Source organism: Triticum urartu, chromosome 7A, assembly GCF_056163025.1.
Source record: "Triticum urartu cultivar PI428250 chromosome 7A, HENAU_Tu73, whole genome shotgun sequence".
In the NCBI taxonomy this organism is placed as follows: domain Eukaryota; kingdom Viridiplantae; phylum Streptophyta; class Magnoliopsida; order Poales; family Poaceae; genus Triticum; species Triticum urartu.
In genome coordinates, this window is record NC_141879.1 from 61,026,298 (window position 1) to 61,046,040 (window position 19,743).

The window sequence follows — 19,743 nt, forward strand, 5'->3', positions numbered from 1 at the left end:
TCATATTGGTGCAAAACGCATGAAGAAACTCCATGCTGACGGGCTTTTGGAATCACTTGATTATAAATCATTTTGATGCCGGCGAACCATGCCTCATGGGCAAAGATGACTAAGACTCCGTTCTATAGAACAATGGAGCGAGCAACTGACTTATTGGATATAATACATACTAATGTATGAGGTCCGATGAGTGTTGAGGCTCACGGCGGGTATTGTTATTTTTCTGACCTTCCCAGATGATTTGAGTAGATATGGGTATATCTACTTGAAGAAACGTAAGTATGAAACATTTGAAAAGTTCAAAGATTTTCAGAGTGAAGTGGAAAATCATCGTAACAAGGAAATAAAGTTTCTATGATCTGATCGCAGAGGCGAATATTTGAGTTACGAGTTTGGCCTTCAATGAAAACAATGTGGAATAGTTTCACAAAACTCATGCCACCTAGAACACCACAGCGTAATGATGTGTCCGAATGTCATAACCGTACTTTATTTGATATAGTGCAATTTATGATGTCTCTTATCGATTTACCACTATCGTTTTGGGGTTATGCATGAGAGACAACTGCATTCACATTAAAAAGGGCACCATCTAAATCCTTTGAGACGACACTACATGAACTGTGGTTTAGCAAGAAACCTAAGCTGTCGTTTCTTAAAGTTTGGAGTTGCGATGCTTATGTGAAAAAGTTTCATTTTGATAAGCTCAAACCCAAGTCGGAGAAGTGCGTCTTCATAGGATACCCAAAGGAGACTGTTGGGTACACCTTCTATCACAGATCCGAAGGCAAGTTATTCATCGCTGAGAATGGATCCTTTCTAGAGAAGGAGTTTCTCTCGAAAGAAGTGAGTGGGGGCAGAACTTGATGAGGTAACTGTACCTGCTCCCTTATTGGAAAGTACTTCATCACAGAAATCTGTTCCTGTGACTACTACACCAATTCGTGAGGAAGCTAATGGTGATGATCATGTAACTTCAGATCAAGTTACTACCGAACCTCGTACGTAAACCAGAGTGAGATCCGCACCAGAGTGGTACGGTAATCCTGTTCTGGAGGTCATGTTAATTGACCATGACGAACCTACAAACTATGAGGAAGCGATGATGAGCCCAGATTCCGCGAAATGGCTTGAGGCCATGAAATCTGAGATGGGATCCATGTATGAGAACAAAGTGTGGACTTTGATTGACTTGCCCGTTGATCGGCAAGACATAGAAAATAAATGGATCTTCAAGAGGAAGACGGACGCTGATAGTAGTGTTACTATCTGCAAAGCTAGAATTGTCACAAAAAGGTTTTCGACAAGTTCAAGGTGTTGACCATGATGAGAGTTTCTCACTCGTATCTATGCTTAAGTATGTCCGAATCATGTTAGCAAATTGCCACATTTTATGAAATCTGGCAAATGGATGTCAAAACTACATTCCTTAATGGATTTCTTAAAGAAGAGTTGTATATGATGCAACCAGAAGGTTTTGTCGATCCTAAACGTGCTAACAAAATGTGCAACCTCCAGCGATCCATCTATGGACTGGTGCAAGCATCTCGGAGTTGGAATATGCGCTTTGATGAGTTGATCAAAGCATATAGTTTTATACAGACTTGCGGTGAAGCCTGTATTTACAAGAAAGTAAGTGGGAGCACTACAACATTTTTGATAAGTATATGTGAATGACATATTGTTGATCAGAAATAATGTAGAATTATTTTGCAGAGCATAAAGGAGTGTTTGAAAGGAGTTTTTCAAAGAAAGTTCTCGGTGAAGCTGCTTACATATTGAGCATCAAGATCTATAGAGATAGATTAAGACGCTTGATAAGTTTTTTCAATGAATACATACCTTGACAAGATTTTGAAGTAGTTCAAAATGGAATAGTCAAAGAAAGAGTTCTTGCCTGTGTTACAAGGTGTGAAATTGAGTAAGACTCAAAGCCCGACCACGGCAGAAGATAGAAAGAGAATGAAAGTCATTCCCTATGCCTTGGCCATAGGTTCTACAAAATATGCCATGCTATGTACCAGATCTATTTTATACCCTACACTGTTTTTGGCAAGGGAGTACAATAGTGATCTAGGACTAGATCACTGGACAACGGTCAAAATTATCCTTAGTGGAATAAGGATATGTTTCGTGATTATGGAAGTGACAAAAAGGTTCGTCGTAAAGGGTTATGTCGATGCAAATATTGACATTGATCCAGATGACTCTAAATCTCAATCTGGATACATATTGAAAGTGGGAGCAATTAGCTAGAGTAGCTCCGTGCAGAGCATTGTTGACATAGAAATTTGCAAAATACTTACGGATCTGAATGTGGCAGACCCGTTGACTAAACTTCTCTCACAAGCAAAACATGATCACACCTTAGTACTCTTTGGGTGTTAGTCACATAGCGATGTGAACTAGATTATTGACTCTAGTAACCCCTTTGGGTGTTGGTCACATGTCGATGTGAACTATGGGTGTTAATCACATGGTGATGTGAACTATTGGTGTTAAATCACATGTCGTTGTGAACTAGATTATTGACTCTAGTGCAAGTGGGAGACTGAAGGAAATATGCCCTAGAGGCAATAATAAAGTTATTATTTATTTACTTATATCATGATAAATGTTTATTATTCATGCTAGAATTGTATTAACCGGAAACATAATACATGTGTGAATACATAGACAAATAGAGTGTCGCTAGTATGCCTCTACTTGACTAGCTCGTTGATCAAAGATGGTTATGTTTCCTAGCAATACACATGAGTTGTCATTTGATTAGCGGGATCACATCATTAGGATAATGATGTGATTGACTTGACCCATTCCGTTAGCTTAGCACTTGATCGTTTAGTTTGTTGCTATTGCTTTCTTCATGACTTATACATGTTCCTATGACTATGAGATTATGCAACTCCCGTTTACCGGAGGAGCACTTTGTGTGCCACCAAACATCACAACATAACTGGGTGATTATAAAGGTGCTCTACAGGTGTCTCCGAAGGTACTTGTTGGGTTGGCGTATTTCGAGACTAGGATTTGTCACTCCGATTGTCGGAGAGGTATCTCTGGGCCCACTCGGTAATGCACATCACTATAAGCCTTGCAAGCATTGCAACTAATGAGTTAGTTACGGGATGATGTATTATGGAACGAGTAAAGAGACTTGTCAGTAACGAGATTGAACTAGGTATTGAGATACCGATGATCGAATCTCGAGCAAGTAACATACTGATGACAAAGGGAATAACGTATGTTGTTAGGCGGTCTGACCGATAAAGATCTTCGTAGAATATGTAGGAGCCAATATGGGCATCGAGGTCCCGCTATTGGTTATTGACCAGAGAGGTGTCTTGGTCATGTCTACATAGTTCTCGAACCCGTAGGGTCCGCACGCTTAACGTTCATTGACGATATAGTACTATGAGTTATGTATGTTGGTGACCGAATGTTGTTCGGAGTTTCGGATGAGATCACGGATACGACGAGGAACTCCGGAATGGTCCGGAAGTAAAGATTGATATGTGGATAGTAGTGTTTGATCTCCGGAAGGGTTCCGGATTTCACAGGAAGGGGTTCCGGATGTTTCCCGAAATGTTTGGGCACGAGAACACTTTATCTGGGCCAAAGGGGAGCCCATGAGGTTTTTGGAAAGCACAAAAGGAAGTTTTGCAGAGTCCAGGGGCTAGACGCCAGGGTCCTTGGCGTCTGGCCCTGGAGTCCGAGAAGGACTCTTGCCTTTCGGGTGAAACCGACATTGTGGAGGCTTTTACTGCAAGTTTCGACCCCAAGGCTCAACATATAAATAGAGGGGCAGGGCTAGCACCCAAGACACATCAAGAAAGACCAAGCCGTGTGCCGGCTACCCCGTCTCCTCTAGTTTATCCTTCGTCATAGTATTCGTAGTGCTTAGGTGAAGCCCTGCGGAGATTGATCTTCACCAACACCATCACCATGTCGTTGTGTTGCCGGAGCTCGCCTAGTACTTCGCCCCTCTTGCTGGATGAAGAAGGCGAGGACGTCACCGAGCCGAACGTGTGCAGAACTCGGAGGTGTCGTGCTTTCGGTACTTGGATCGGTCGTATCGTGAAGACGTACGACTACATCAACCGCGTTGATATAACGCTTCCTCGAACGGTCTACGAGGGTACGTAGACAACACTCTCCCCTCTCGTTGCTATGCATCACCATGATCCTTCATTTGCGTAGGAATTTTTTTGAAATTACTACGTTCCCCAACAAATGAATGATAAAAATTTAATAATCCACAATGCATATAAACACTTACTTCTGATTTAGTTTGCATTTCTTGCTACGTCTAGTGTGTCCTAGTAATTTGCAAGCGCCGCACCGGGTTTTCAACTCATCAAAAGAGAGTGGTCTACCATTTTTTGAGACATGGCAGCTCTCATCTACCTTTGTTGCACCTTTGCTTGACACTTTCATAGGATCTTTAACCGCAATCATGTTGCCTTCACCATCATTCACATATTCAACTGCACACTTACTGATGTCATTTGTTTGCTTGATCAAATTTTCCTGTAGCAGATCATACTCATGACTCTTAGCTATCACAGCCTTCAAACTCTCCTGTAACTGATCCCACAAAGCAGGGTGTTTGCATGCAGCATGCATAGCTTCTGACGCTAACACACTGACCTGGCTATATTTCATTCTTTCCATGGCCCCAGTCCAACCTAATCCCAACAGATCGCTTGTGCGCCTCGCGGGAAGTCCCAACCTTGCATCTTTCGTGAACCGAACAAGAACTAAACACTTTGGTATTTCAGATATGTTCAAGTGCTTTAGTACATGGAATATGTGCTTTCAAGGTAGACCCTTTCGAATCATTCTTCTGCAGCTGCACCTTATAGTTTCTGCAGAATTTTCTGGTGTATACTCCACCCAAAAATGATGCTTCCGATTATTCTTCTAGGCCATGATTTACTGCTGTGATCCGTCTCCCAGCTTAATTTCTACAATCTCCATGCCGCCAACTTTTCTAAGATCATCTTGCAACATATAGAAGTTTGCTGGAGTGAAGACATGCGAAGCACCTATCTCAAGTTCCCTTGAGCTAGTAACTGGCATCGGTAAACTCTGTGAGGTCGTGCAGTCATCTCGCGCCTCGTTTTCACGGATACGCACAACAGCGTTCTCATGGTGAAAAATCATATCCACCAGGGTCATTTAACCGTCTAGATGGAGGTGAAGGCATGAGTTCTGGCTTTCACTCCGCTAGTTGCTTTTCATGCCAAACCAAAACCCCTCTGTTAGATAAGCGCCCACAGTCTCCTCTTCTTATACATCCGTCTCAACCATGTTACAGTTTTTTGGACTGCCATCTTTTGGAAAATGCATGCCATCTCTCCTCAAACGTGGTCGTGGACGTTTTGTAGTACAAAAGAGTTCTGAATTCCTTCAAGGACTTGTGACTGAGGTGAATCTTCATATTTTTTTCTATATGCCACGTACATATACGGTGCCACACGTCTGGCAAGACTTGGTGAATTGCCTTGATCATCGCAGCATCGGCGTCTGTGACAACACTCTTAGGCATCTTTTGACACATGGACCTCAAAAACGTCTGCAGAAGCCACACGTATGTCTCCTCGGTCTTGCCGAAACTATGGCACAACCAAAAACAGTGGTCTTCCGGTGATTGTTAAGAGCAACAAAGGGTATGAATGGCATACCATAGCATTTCATCTTGTACGTGATGTCAAATACAAGCACGTCGCCGAAGTCCTCATAGTCATGACGAGACTGGGAGTCACACCAGAACATCCTATTGAAATGTCCTTCCTTATCTAGCTTGTACTCGAAAAAGAAGCTAGGATCCCTCTGTTTCCTACTGGCCATGATGCCTATGGCTGTGGAAGCATCTCCTTTTGAAAGCAGCTTCCTCTTCTCCCTGGCGCAAAGGTTGTATATTTCACGCCTGGTAAAACCAACACCGCCGTACCATACATGTTTGCTGATGATACAATCCATCATATCGTGAATTCTAATCCCTGTAGCTCCCATGGACATTATCTCATGCTTCTAGTACTCTTTGATTTTTTCTGTGGGACCAAAGGAAAGGTACCTCGTCTGGTCCTGCCAACATATGGCTATGCTTGTCCTCAAAACTTTCAACATACCAAACCCCACGCTTTTGGTCAAGATTGACGGTCAGGTGCACTTCGCAAAAGCAGCGTGTCTCGGCTCTGAGCCTACGGCTGTGTCCTTCTGTTAAACATGTAAACGTGACATAGTATGTCACGCATCTCTCTCTCTTGTAGTCCAAGTATTATTCCTAGTTTAGACAGAGTTTGGTTAGGTTTAATTATCTATCTCTTCTTCTGTCTTCTCCTAAACCGACTCTGTAAACCCACAAGAGGGATTCTCTCGTACGATCAATATATACAGCACGCGGGCTCTCCTCGGATGGTTGAGACGCTTCATCTAGTTTTACATGGTATACAGAGCCCTTCCCTTCCATCACGTCTAGCACCCTCCATCAACCTTCTGCCATGGCGTCCTCCAGCTCCGCATCAAGTTTCTCCGTCAATTCTCAAGTCTCAGAAAAACTTACCAGAACAAATTTCATCCTATGCCGTGCCCAAGTGCTATCGCAGATCCGAGCTGCGGGCATGTATGGCTACTTAGACAAATCCTCTCTTGAACCTCCTAAAACAATCACCACCAAGAATTCTGTAGGCAAGGATCAAATCGTCGTCAACCCCGAGTACACGGTCTGGGAAAGGGAGGACCAGCAGGTGCTCGCCTACCTGCTCAACAACCTCTCCAAAGAGGTGTTGATTCAGGTTACTTTGCATGAGAGGTCACATGCGATCTGGACAGCCTTGACCAACATGTTTGCTTCTACGTCAAGGTCCCGCATCAACAACCTTTGTCTCAATCTGATGAACGCACATAAAGGTAATCAATCTATTGGCGCCTACTTTGGTCATATGAGGTCTCTTGCAGACGAACTCGCCATGGCTGGAGAACCCATCACCGATGGGAAACTACTCTCCTTCATCACTGCCCGCCTGGATATGGACTATCAGCCTATCATCCTGGCGCTGGACGTCCGCGCCGAGCCACCCACCGTCAACGATCTCTTCTCTATGGTGAGCAACTTCGATCAAAGGGTGGAGTTCTTCCACAACTCAGGCGCAGGGGGCTTCAAGTCCTCTGCAAACATGGTCGGGCGCGGCCGTGGTGGCGGTGGCGGTTTCTCCAAGGGACGCCCACACAAGGACAGCAGTGGCGGCGGCAGTGCCTACCCTGGCCAGGGCAGCGGCGGCCACCCTGGGCAAGGCAGCAATGGTTTCCGCGGCCCCAACAGTGGCTATGGCGGCGGCCACAAAGTGGCGGACAATCCAATGGCTATGGCTATGGTGGTGGTCATCCTTCACAAGGAGGCAATGGCTACAGTGGCCAGAACGCCGGCTATGGTGGCGGCTCCAATGGCGGCTACAACAACAACTCCAATGGCGGCTACAACAACAACCACCAAAACCGTGGTCACTATGGTGGTGGCTCCTGATGGTATGATGGTGTTTGTCAAATTTGCAAAAAACCATACCATATTGCAAAAGATTGCAAGTGGCGCTATGTAGAGGATAACTCCAGGAAGAAGAAGGTAGTAGCTATCGTTGACACTTCCTATGGAGTTGATACAAACTGGTACGCTGACACGGGTGCTACTGATCACATAACTGGTGAACTCGAGAAGATCACCATGCATGAGAGGTATCATGGCCATGAGCAAGTCCACAACACTGATGGTGCGGGTATGGAGATTAGTCATGTTGGTCATTCAGTTATTAAAACCCCACACAAAGATATTCATCTCAATAATATTCTTCATGTTCCTAGTACTTCCAAAAGTCATGTTTCTGTCCATCGCATTGCTCTTGACAATCATGTGTTTCTAGAATTTCCCCCCTTCTTCTTTTTGATCAAGGATCAAGTCACAAAGAGAATAATTTATCGAGGTAGATGCATGGATGGACTCTACCCGTTGATTCCCAAGTTTAGGAGACTCAATAAACAAGTCTTTGGTGTCATCAAACTTTCCTTGGATAGATGGCATCATCGTTTAGGCCACCCCGCTTTTTCTATTCTTCATCAAGTTCTTAGCGAAAATAAGCTCCCAGCTGTCGGTGAGCGTAGTTTAGAAACTATTTGTGATTCCTGTCAGAGAGCTAAAAGTCATCAATTACCTTATCCAGTTTCCACTGGTGTTTCTGTTAAACCTTTGCAACTCATCTTTTCTGATGTGTGGGGTCCAACTGTTGGGGATCGTAGCAGAAATTTAAAATTTTCTACGCATCACCAAGATCAATCTATGGAGTAATCTAGCAACAAGGGGAAAGAGAGTGCATCTACATACCCTTGTAGATCGCTAAGCGGAAGCGTTGCAAGAACGCGGATGAAGGAGTCGTACTCGTAGCGATTCAGATCGCGGTTGATTCCGATCTAAGCGCCGAACCACGGCGCCTCCGCGTTCAACACACGTGCGGCCTGGTGACGTCTCCCACGCCTTGATCCAGCAAGGAGAGAGGGAAAGGTTGGGGAAGATTCCGTCCAGTAGCAGCACAATGGCGTGGTGGTGGTGGAGGAGCGCGGGACTCCAGCAGGGCTTCGCCAAGCACTACGAGAGACAAGGAGGGAGAGAGGTAGGGATGCGCCAAGAGAGAGATCAAATCGTATGTTGGGCAGCCCCCATACCTCAAGTATATATAGGGGGAGGGGAGGGGCTGCGCCCCCTCTAGGGTTCCCACCCCAAGGGGTGCGGCAGCCCCAAATCCCATCTAGGGTGGCGGCAACAAGGGGAAGAGGGGGAGGCGCACCTGGGGTGGGCCTTAGGGCCCACCTGCCCTAGGGTTTGCCCCCCTCCCCTCTTGGAGGCACCTTGGGCCTTGGTGGGGGGCGCACCAGCCCACCTCGGGCTGGTACCCTCCCACACTTGGCCCACGCAGCCTTCTAGGGCTGGTGGCCCTACCTGGTGGACCCCCGGCACCCTCCCGGTGGTCCCGGTACGTTACCGATAGCACCCGAAACTTTTTCGGTGACCAAAACGGGACTTCCCCTATATAAATCTCTACCTCTGGACCATTCCGGAACTCCTCTTGACGTCCGGGATCTCATCCGGGACTCCGAACAACATTCAGTAACCGCGTACATACTTTCCCTATAACCCTAGCGTCATCGAACCTTAAGTGTGTAGACCCTACGGGCTCGGGAGTCATGCAGACATGGCCGAGACAACTCTCCGGTCAATAACCAACAGCGGGATCTGGATACCCATGTTGGCTCCCACATGCTCCACGATGATCTCATCAGATGAACCACGATGTCAAGGATTCAATCAATCCCGTATACAATTCCCTTTGTCTATCGGTACGATACTTGCCCGAGATTCGATCGTCGGTATCCCGATACCTTGTTCAATCTCGTTACCGTCAAGTCTCTTTACTCGTTCCATAACAAATCAACCCGTGATCAACTCCTTGGTCACATTGTGCACATTATGATGATGTCCTACCGAGTGGGCCCAGAGATACCTCTCCGTTACACGGAGTGACAAATCCCAGTTTCGATTCGTGCCAACCCAACAGACACTTTCGGAGATACCCGTAGTGCACCTTTATAGCCACCCAGTTACATTGTGACGTTTGGCACACCCAAAGCACTCCTACGGTATCCGGGAGTTGCACAATCTCATGGTCTTAGGAAATGATACTTGACATTAGAAAAGCTTTAGCATACGAACTACACGATCTTGTGCTAGACTTAGGATTGGGTCTTGTCCATCACATCATTCTCCTAATGATGTGATCCCGTTATCAACGACATCCAATGTCCATGGTCAGGAAACCGTAACCATCTATTGATCAACGAGCTATTCAACTAGAGGCTTACTAGGGACATGGTGTTGTCTATGTATCCACACATGTATCTGAGTTTCCTATCGATACAATTTTAGCATGGATAATAAACGATTATCATGAACAAGGAAATATAATAATAACCAATTTATTATTGCCTCTAGGGCATCTTTCCAACAGTCTCCCACTTGCACTAGAGTCAATAATCTAGTTCACATCGCCATATGATTAACACTCACAGGTCACATCACCATGTGACCAACATCCAAAGTGTTTCCTAGAGTCAATAATCTAGTTCACATCACTATGTGATTAAAACTCAATGAGTTCTGGGTTTGATCATGTTATGCTTGTGAGAGAGGTCGTAGTCAACAGGTCTGCAATGTTCAGATCCCTATGTATTTCGCAACACTTTATGTCATATCGTAGAAGCTGCTACCACGTTCCACTTGGAGCTATTCCAAATTGTTGCTCCATTATACGTATCCGGTATCTCTACTCAGAGCTATCTGGATAGGTGCTAAGCTTGCATCGACGTAACTCTTTACGTCGAACTCTTTATCACCTCCATAACCGAGAAACATTTCCTTATTCCTCTAAGGATAATTTTGACTGCTATCTGGTGATCCACTCCTAGATCACCTTTGTACCCCCTTGCTGACATGTGGCAAGGCACACATCTGGTGCGGTACTCAGCATGTCATACCATATAGAGCCTATGACAAAAGCATAGGGGACGACCTTCGCCCTTCCTCTTTCTTCTGCCGTGGTCAATCTTTGAGTCTTACTCAACTTCACACCTTACAAGTCAGGTAAGAACCCCTTCTTTGACTGATCTATTTTGAACTCCTTCAAAATCATGTCAAGGTGTGCGTTCTTTGAAAGTATCATCAGGCGTCTTGGTCTATCTCTATAGATCTTGATGCCCAATATGTAAGCAACTTTATCCAGGTCTTCCTTTGAAAAACACTCTTCAAACAACCGTTTGTGCTTTCTAGAAATTCTACATTATTTCGGATCAACAATATGTCATCCACATATACTTATCAGAAATGTTGTAGTGCTCCCACTCACTTTCTTGTAAATACAAGTTTCTAGCAAACATTGTATAAACCTAAAATCTTTGATCACTCCATCAAAGCATATATTCCGACTCCGAGATGCTTGCTCTAGTCCATAGAAGGATTGCTGGAGCCAGCATACCTTTTAGCATCCTTAGGATCGACAAAACTTTGATTGTATCACATACAACTCTTTCTTACGAAAAACTGGTAAGAAAACTTGTTTTTGACATCCATCTATCAAATTTCATAATCAAAAAATACAGCTAATGCTAACATAATTCCGATGGACTTAAGCATCGCTACGAGTGAGAAATTCTCATCGTAGTCAACTCCTTGAACTTGTGAAAAAACTCTTAACCACAAGTCGAGCTTCATAGACGGTAACATTACTGCCCACGTCCGTCTTCTTATTAAAGATCCATTTATCTCAATGGCTTGCCGATCATCGGGCAAGTCCACCAAAGTCCATACTTTGTTCTGATACATGGATCCTATCTCGGATTTCATGGCTTCTAACCATTTGTCGGAATACGGGCCCACCATCGCTTCTCCATAGCTCGTAGGTTCATTGTTGTCTGACAACATGATATCTAAGACAGGATTACCGTACCATTCAGGAGTAGTACATATCCTTGTCAACCTATGAGGTTCGATAGCAACTTGATCCGAAGTTTCATGATCACTATCATTAACTTCCTCTTCAACAGACGTAGGCGCCACAGAAAACATCTTTCTGTGTTGCATCACTCTCTGGTTGAAATAAAGGTTCGACAACCTCATTAAGTTCTATCTTCCTCCCACTCAATTCTTTCGAGAGAAACTCCTTCTCGAGAAAGGACCCATTCTTAGCGATAAACAATTTGCCCTTGGATCTGACATAGAAGGTGTACCCAACTATCACCTTTGGGTATCCTATGAAGATGTGGTTGTCCGCTTTGGGTTCGAGCTTCTCCGGCTGAAGCCTTAAGCATCGCAACCCCAAACATTAAGAAACGATAACTTTGGTTTCTTGCCAAACCAATGTTCACACGACGTCGTCTCAACGGACTTAGATGGTGTCCTATCTAAAGTGAATGCAGTTGTCTCTAACCCATAACCTCAAAATGAAAATGGTAGATCGGTAAGAGACATCATAGATCGCACCATATCTCATAAGGTTCGATTATGACGTCCGAACACACCATAACCTAGTGGTGTTCCAGGTGGCTTCAACTGTGAAACAATTCCACAATGTCTTAAGTGATTGCCAAACTCATAACTCAAAAATTCTCATTGATCAGATCGTAGGAATTTGATCTTCTTGTTATGATGGTTCTTAACTTCACTCTGAAATCGCTTGAACTTTTCAAACGTTTCAGACTTGTGCTTCATTAAGTAAATATACCTATATCTACTCAAATCGTCAGTGAAGATGAGAAAATAGCGATATCCACTGCACGCTTCAATTCTCATTAGATCACATGCATCAGCATGTATGATTTCCAACAAGTCACTTGCCCGTTTTATTTTACCTGAAAACGGGGTCTTAGTCATCCTTCTCATGAGGCATGGCTCGCATGTGTCAAAATCAAGTGACTCCAAACATCCATCGACATGGAGTTTCTTCATGCATCTTACGCCAATATGACCTAAGCGGCAGTGCCACAAGAAAGTGGTACTATCATTATTAACTCTACATCTTTTGGCGTGAACATGTGTATTACCACGACTGAGATTCAATGAACCATTCACATAGGGTGCATGACCATGAAAGGTATTATTCATGTAAACAGAATAACCATTATTCTCTAACTTAAATGAATAACCGTATTGCAATGAACATGATCTAATCATATTCATGCTCAACGTAGACACCTGATAACATTTACCTAGGTTCAATACTAATCCCGAAGGCAGATGGAGCGTGCGATGGTGATCTCATCAACTTTGGAAACACTTCCAACACACATCGTCACCTCGCCCTTAGCCAGTCTCCGTTTAGTCCGTAGCTTTTGCTTCAAGTCACCAATAATAGTAACTAAACCGGTATCCAATACCAAGGTGCTACCAGGAGTACTAGTGAGGTACACATTAATAACACGTATATACTTTGCTGAAGTTGCCAGCCTTCTTATCTACCATGTATTTGGGGTAGTTCCTCTACCAGTGACCGTTCCCCTTACAATAGAAGCACTTAGTCTCGGGTTTGGGTTCAACCTTGGGTTCCTTCACTGGAGCGGCAACTAGTTTTCCATCCATGAAGTTTCCCTTCTAGCCCTTGCCCTTCTTGAAACCAGTGGTCTTGTTAAACCATCAACACTTGATGCTCCTTCTTGATTTCTACCTTTTGCGGTCTTAAGCACCGCGAACAGCTCCGGGATCAACTCCATCCCTTGCATGTCATAGTTCATCATGAAGATCTAGTAGCTTAGTGATAGTGGCTAGAGAACTGTATCAATCACTATCTTATTTGGAAGTTTAACTCCCACTTGATTTAAGTGATTGTAGCACCCCAGACATTCTGAGCACATGCTCACTAGCTGAGCTATTCTCCTCCATCTTGTTGGCAAAAGAACTTGTCAGAGATCTCATACCTCTCAACACGGGCATGAGCCTGAAATCCCAATTTTAGCTCTTGGAACATCTCATATGTCCTATGGCGTTCAAAATGTCATTGGAATCCCGATTCTAAGCCGTAAAGTATGGTGCACTAAACTATCAAGTAGTCATCAGGATGTGTCTGTCAGGTGTTCACAACATCCACAGACGACGTTGTAGGGGTTTGCATATCGAGCAGTGCATCAAAGACGTAAGCCTTCTGTGTAGCAGTGAGGACACTCCTCGGACTACGGACCCGGTCCGCATCATTGCTTACAATATCTTTCAACTTAGTCTTTCTCTAGGAACATATTGAAACAGGGAGCTACAACATGAGCTATTTATCTACAACATATTTGCAAAGACAATTTAGACTATGTTCATGATAATTAAGTTCATCTAATAAAATTATTTAATGAACTCCCACTCAGATAGACATCCCTCTAGTCATCTAAGTGATACATGATCCGAGTCAACTAGGCCGTGTCCGATCATCACGTGAGACGGACTAGTCATCATCGGTGAACATCTTCATGTTGATCGTATCTTCTATACGACTCATGTTTGACCTTTCGGTCTTCCGTGTTCCGAGGCCATGTCTGTACATGCTAGGCTCGTCAAGTCAACCTCAGTGTATTGCGTGTGTAAATCTGGCTTACACCCATTGTATTCAAACGTTAGAATCTATCACACCCGATCATCACGTGGTGCTTCAAAACAACGAACCTTCGCAACGGTGCACAGTTAGGGGGAACACTTTCTTGAAATTATTGCGAGGGATCATCTTATTTAGTCTACCGTCGTTCTAAGCAAATAAGATGTAAAACATTATAAACATCACATGCAATCAAATAGTGACATGATATGGCCAATATCATTTTGCTCCTTTTGATCTCCATCTTCGGGGCGCCATGATCATCATCGTCACCGGCATGACACCATGATCTCCATCATCATGATCTCCATCATCGTGTCTTCATGAAGTCGTCTCGTCAACTATTACTTCTACTACTATGGCTAACGGTTTAGCAATAAAGTAAAGTAATTACATGACGTTTAAGTTGAAACGCAGGTCATAAATAAATTAAGACAACTCCTATTGCTCCTGCCGATTGTCATACTCATCGACATGCAAGTCGTGATTCCTATTACAAGAACATGATCAATCTCATACATCACATCCTTTTGGCCATATCACATCACAAGGCATATGCTGCAAGAACAAGTTAGACGTCCTCTAATTGTTGTTGGAAATTTTTACGTGGCTGTTATAGGTTTCTAGCAAGAACGTTTCTTACCTACGCCAAAACCACAACGTGATATGCCAATTTCTATTTACCCTTCATAAGGACCCTTTTCATCGAATCCGATCCGACTAAAGTGGGAGAGACAGACACCCGCTAGCCACCTTATGCATCTAGTGCATGTCAGTCGGTGGAACCTGTCTCACGTAAGAGTACGGGTAAGGTCGGTCCGGGCCGCTTCATCCCACGGTGCCGCCGAATCAAGATAAGACTAGTAACGGCAAGTAAATTGACAAAATCGACGCCCACAACAACTTGTGTTCTACTCGTGCATAGAAACTACGCATAGACCTAGCTCATGATGCCACTGTTGAGGATCGTAGCAAAAATTTAAAATTTTCTACGCATCACCAAGATCAATCTATGGAGTAATCTAGCTACGAGGGGAAAGAGAGTGCATCTACATACCCTTGTAGATCGCTAAGCGGAAGCGTTGCAAGAACGCGGATGAAGGAGTCGTACTCGTAGCGATTCAGATCGCGGTTGATTCCGATCTAAGCGCTGAACCACGGCGCCTCCGTGTTCAACACACGTGCAGCCTGGTGACGTCTCCCACGCCTTGATCCAGCAAGGAGAGAGGGAGAGGTTGGGGAAGATTCCATCCAGTAGCAGCACAACGGCGTGGTGGTGGTGGTGGAGGAGCGCGGGACTCCAGCAGGGCTTCGCCAAGCACCATTCCGGAACTCCTCGTGACGGCCGGGATCTCATCCGGGACTCCGAAAAACATTCGGTAACCGCGTACATACTTTCCCTATAACCCTAGCGTCATTGAACCTTAAGTGTGTAGACCCTACGGGCTCGGTAGTCATGCAGACATGGCCGAGACAACTCTCCGGTCAATAACCAACAGCGGAATCTGGATACACATGTTGGCTCCCACATGCTTCACGATGATCTCATCGGATGAACCACGATGTCAAGGATTCAATCAATCCCTTATACAATTCCCTTTGTCTATCGGTACGATACTTGCCCGAGATTCGATCGTCGGTATCCCGATACCTTGTTCAATCTCGTTACCGGCAAGTCTCTTTACTCGTTCCGTAACACATCATCCCGTGATCAACTCCTTGGTCACATTGTGCACATTATGATGATGTCCTACCGAGTGGGCCCAGAGATACCTCTCCGTTACACGGAGTGACAAATCCCAGTCTCGATTCGTGCCAACCCAATAGACACTTTCGGAGATACCCGTAGTGCACCTTTGTAGCCACCCAGTTATGCTGTGACGTTTGGCACATCCAAAGCACTCCTACGGTATCCGGGAGTTGGACAATCTCATGGTCTAAGGAAATGATACTTGACATTAGAAAAGCTTTAGCATATGAACTACACGATCTTGTGCTAGGCTTAGGATTGGGTCTTGTCCATCACATCATTCTCCTAATGATGTGATCCCGTTATCAACGACATCCAATGTCCATGGTCAGGAAACCGTAACCATCTATTGATCAACGAGCTAGTCAACTAGAGGCTTACTAGGGACATGGTGTTGTCTATGTATCCACACATGTATCTGAGTTTCCTATCGATGCAATTCTAGCATGGATAATAAACGATTATCATGAACAAGGAAATATAATAATAACCAATTTATTATTGCCTCTAGGGCATATTTCCAACACCAGCTCCCTCCTCTGTTGGGAGGCACACCTATTATGTTAGTTTTGTCGATGACTATAGCAAATATACTTGGATTTATCTTCTTAAGAAACGGTCCGATGTGTTTCAAGTCTTTCACAATTTTCAAGCACTTGTTGAACGTCAGTTTGATAGCAAAATTCTTACTGTCCAATCTGATTAGGGTGGTGAATATGAAAAACTCAATTCGTTTTTCCAACAAATAGGAATTTCACATGATGTCTCTTATCCACATGCTCATCAACAGAATGGTTCTGCGGAACGAAAACATAGACACATTGTCGAAGTAGGACTAGCTTTGCTTGCAGCCGCATCTATGCCACTCAAATTTTGGGATGAAGCCTTTCTTACTACCGTTCATCTTATCAACATCTTGCCTAGTCGTGTCATTAACAATGAAACTCCTACTGAACGCCTTTTGCATGTCAAACCTGTCTACACATCACTTCGTGTCTTTGGTTGTGCTTGTTGGCCTAATCTTCGTCCCTAGAACCCACGCAAACTTATGTTCCGTTCTACGCAGTGTGTGTTTTTTGGCTACAGTGCAAAACATAAAGGAGTTAAATTTCTTGATGTCTCAAGTGGTCGGGTTTACATCTCTCGTGATGTTGTTTTCGATGAAACCCAATTTCCCTTCGCAAAACTTCATCCTAATGCTGGCAACCTACTTCGCAAAGAAATTATTTTGCTTCCTTCACATCTTTCCGGTATTTCTTGTGAGGGTGATAATAGCTGCAATGATTCAATTTTGTTTAATTCTTCTAACCCAATGGCTGAGTGTGATGTTGCAGAAAATAGGGGAGAAAACAATGCTGAAAACAGTGTTAAATTGGTGCCAAAAGATCATTATTTTATGCGTCCACATCCACCCGAACCACACCTGGATGAACCCGTCTCGGGATCCGTGATGTCAGCAGGGTCAGGCGGATCTGCCGTGGGATCCACGGTGGCAGACGGGCCAGGCGGACCAGCTACGCCAGGGATATTTTCCCCGATCTCCACGCCGCAACATGACAGGGCGATCGCCCCATCCCCGCACCAGACAGGCGGGCCCATGAGCCAAGTGGCATCGCCCGCGCCACATGCCCGACCCGACAGCTCGGTCAGGTGCGACCCGGCTATCGGCGGAAGCCTGTCCACGCGTGCGTCCTCTGGCGCGGGACGTGGAACTCCCGATACATCTATCTTTGTTCTCATATATGTTGATGATATTATTGTTACTAGTTCCTCTAATGAGGAGATACCTGGATTACTAAGAGATTTGAGTTCAGAGTTTGCTCTAAAAGATCTGGGAGATTTGCATTTCTTTTTAGGAATTGAAGTTAAGAAACTATGGATGGCATTCAGCTCTCACAGGAAAAATATGCAAATGATCTGTTGAGCAGAGTTGGTATGAAAGATTGCAAGCCTTCACCAACACCTTTGTCTAGCTCAGAATCATTAACTCTGACTCAAGGAGAACTCCTGAATCAAGAAGATAGTACCAGTCACAGAAGCATTGTTGGCGCTCTTCAGTATTTGACGCTTACCCGACCAGACATATCCTTTGCAGTAAACAAAGTCTGTCAGTTCTTTCATGCACCCAACACTGTACATTGGACAGCCGCAAAGCGTATTCTAAGGTATGTGAAGAATACAATAAGTCTTGGTTTGACTTTCAGAAAATCTTTGTCTACTCGTATTAGTGCCTTCTCCGATTCGGATTGGGCTGGTTGTTTTGATGATAGAAGATCAACCGGTGGGTTTCCTATGTTCTATGGACCGAACTTAGTTTCATGGTGTGCAAAGAAACAAGCAACTGTTTCCAGGTCGAGTACTGAAGCAGAATATAAAGCGTTAGCAAATGCAATGTCTGAAGTTATTTGGGTACAGTCTATGTTGAAAGAACTCGGAGTTGCACAAGATCAGCATCCATGTCTCTGGTGTGATAATCTCGGTGCGACATACTTGTCTGCTAATCCAGTGTTTCATGCCAGGACTAAACACATTGAAATAGACTTTCACTTTGTTAGAGAACATGTTGCAAATAAACAGTTAGTGATCAGATTCATTCCCTCCAAGGACCAGCTTGCAGATGGATTTACAAAAGCATTGCCAACTAGAAGCTTCGAAGAGTTCAAGCATAATCTCAACTTGCGCAGTTGTGATTAAGGGAGGGTATTAAACATGTAAACGTGGCATAGTATGTCACACATCTCTCTCTCTCTCTCTCTCTCTCTCTCTTGTAGTCCAAGTATTATTCCTAGTTTAGACAGAGTTTGGTTAGGTTTAATTATGTATCTCTTCTTCTGTCTTCTCCTAAACCGACTCTGTAAACCCACGAGAGGGATTCTCTCGTACGATCAATATATACAGCACGCGGGCTCTTCTCGGAGGGTTGAGACGCTTCATCTAGTTTTACACCTTCCTCGGTTAGCAACTTGCTGTTACGTTTCCCTTGTCTGGAACAAATAAACCTCCTATAGCGCATATGATGTGACTCGGTTTTGCTATACCTGACCCTATTCTTTCTAATGTTGAAACCATTATCTCTAGCATAGTTGTTTTAGAAATCATACGCAGCATCGTGAGACGTAAAGGTCATTTCCATTATCTGCATGAACATATCCCTCTTATCATCTGCACTGGCAGTATCTTGTACATTCTTTGCCCCATCATCTTGTGTCACCTACACAATCAAACCACAGCCATGAAAACAGTTTTCTATGGTTTAACATTACTTTCATAGAACATTGATTACACACATACCTCACTCATGATGACTGACGACTGGGACTCCCCAGAATCAGGTACATCTAATGATTCGTCGTTAAGGCATGTCTCCGCGTCGGATTCACCGTAATAGTCGTACGCATTATGACATTTGGAAATGAACTGAAAAATACAACACAAATACATAATTACTTATCATATAATATTCCAAAATAAATTCAATTTGCATGCCAAAAAAATTTTCACTTCCGTACCTGACTAATGTAATCTTCATTCGAGAGCTCCGAGTTGTTTTCCTGATCATCATCGAGCTCATCAACCTATAAATTTTCAACACAAAGATTTAATGTTGTTGGATGCCAACAATAAATTACAACATGACAATGCCACTCACATTAAGATCGTCCCATTCGTTCCCATTCTCTGACCGATCTTCACGATCTGAATTTTCATCATCTGACCAATCTTCTATCCCGTCTTTCATCAGTTCTCCAAACTCCATGTCTACCATGATATCAGTTAACTCCTCGTCCGCCATTTCCTACAACCAATAATATGTATCATCAC

General features: G+C 44.1%; 1 pseudogene; it reads right to left on the bottom strand.

Moving 5' to 3' along the window:
* Positions 1 to 4,935: 4,935 nt before the first annotated feature.
* LOC147957781 (protein FAR1-RELATED SEQUENCE 11-like) lies at positions 4,936 to 19,714 on the bottom strand (annotated as a pseudogene).
* Between the last annotated feature and the right edge of the window lie 29 nt (positions 19,715 to 19,743).